We start from the raw sequence: 2147 nt of genomic DNA, 5'->3' as shown, positions 1-2147 counted from the left end.
CGTCGCCAAAAAATTGGTGCAGGGATTTTGTGATCATCAACAATGGCTCCAATAATTTGGTAGCTCTCACACGTGAATTACACTTAGTCACAACTCTGCACAACTAACCAGCAAGTGCACTGGGTCATCCAAGTAATACCTTACGTGAGTAAGGGTCGATCCCACGGAGATTGTTGGTATGAAGCAATCTATGGTCATCTTGTAGATCTCAGTCAGGCTGATTCAAATGTGATTGGATTAGATAATTAAAAGATAAATAAAATAGGATAGAAATACCTATGTAAATTAATGGTGGGAATTTCAGATAAGCGTATGGAGATGCTTGTCCCTGTTGAATCTTTGTTTTCCTACTGCTTTCATCCAATCCTTCTTACTCCTTTCTATGGCAAGCTGTATGTAGGGCATAACCGTTGTCAATGGCTACATCCCATCCTCTCAGTGAAAATGGTCCAAATGCTCTGTCACAGCACGGCTAATCATCTGTCAGTTCTCAATCAGGTTGGAATAGAATCCCGTGATTCTTTTGCGTCTGTCACTAACGCCCAGCCTTCAGGAGTTTGAAGCTCGTCACAGTCATTCAATCCCGGAATCCTACTCGGAATACCACAGACAAGGTTAGACTTTTCGGATTCCCATGAATGCCACCATCAATTCTAGCTTATACCATGAAGATTCTCATTAAGGAACCCAAGGGATATGCGGCCGGTCTAAGGTAGAATGGAAGTGGTTGTCAGTCACGCGCGTTCATAGGTGAGAATGATGATGAGTGTCACAGATCATCACATTCATCAAGTTGAAGTGCAACGAATATCTTAGAACAGGAATAAATCGAATTGGATAGAAAATAGTAGTAATTGCATTAAAACTTGAGGTACAGCAGAGCTCCACACCCTTAATCTATGGTGTGTAGAAACTCCACCGTTGAAAATACATAAGTGATAGGTCCAGGCATGGCCGAATGGCCAGCCCCCAAGTGGTCACAAGAACGAATGATCAAAGACTAAACAGTCAAAAGATGACTAATACACTAGTAAAAAGTTCTATTTATACTAAACAAGCTACTAGGGTTTACAGGAGTAAGTAATTGATGCATAAATCCACTTTCAGGGCCCACTGGTGTATGTTTGGGCTGAGCTTGATCCATCCACGAGCTGAGACTTTTCTTGGAGTTGAACGCCAAGTTGTAACGTGTTTTGGGCGTTCAACTCTGGTTCGTGACGTGTTTCTGGCGTTTGACTCCAGAATGCAGTATGGAACTGGCGTTGAGCGCCCGTTTATGTCATCAATTCCCGAATAAAGTATGAACTATTATACATTGCTGGAAAGCTCTAGATATCTACTTTCTAACGCCGTTGAGAGTGCGCCATTTGGAGTTCTGTAGCTCCAGAAAATCCATTTCGAGTGCAGGAAGGTTAGATTCCAACAGCATCAGCAGTCCTTTGTCAGCTTCCTTCTCAGAGTTTTGCTCAGGTCCCTCAATTTCAGCCAGAAAATACCTAAAATCCCAGAAAAACACACAAACTCATAGTAAAGTCCAGAAATATGAATTTAGCATAAAAACTAATGAAAACATCCCTAAAAGTAACTAGATCATACTAAAAACTACCTAAAAACAATGCCAAAAAGCGTATAAATTATCCGCTCATCACCTGCATTTTTGTGTGGTGTTCAACGCCAGCAAGGGGTTTACTTCAGGTGTTCTTCTTCCATCTCTAAATGTCTCTGTCTCTGTTTTGACTAATGCACATGATCACAAACTTAAAGGGAAATAACTATGAAAATAACTTAATATAACTCAAATAGAAATAACTAAAAAAAATAGGAATACTATAATTATGGTTGGGTTGCCTCCCAACAAACACATCTTTAACATCACTATCTTGATGGTCAGCTCCTTTACGGAGATAGGTAGGGGTTCAGAACTTCACCCCTCACAGTGAACTTCCTTCCTATTCTTTAATGGAGGAGCTCCACATGTTCTAGAGACAGGATATTGTTCACATGGTGTGGAATGACTGGGCTGTCTATTAAGACACCTCTTATGCCAAGTGAGAGGCCTTCAGTGGGGGATTTTCTTATCCCTCCAGCCCTTAGGTACCTTTTTCTTAGTACCTTCATTCTCATCACTTTATGATGATTTCTCAACA

The sequence above is a fragment of the Arachis hypogaea genome, chromosome 5, assembly GCF_003086295.3.
Source record: "Arachis hypogaea cultivar Tifrunner chromosome 5, arahy.Tifrunner.gnm2.J5K5, whole genome shotgun sequence".
Taxonomy (NCBI): domain Eukaryota; kingdom Viridiplantae; phylum Streptophyta; class Magnoliopsida; order Fabales; family Fabaceae; genus Arachis; species Arachis hypogaea.
This window is presented reverse-complemented; position numbering follows the sequence as displayed.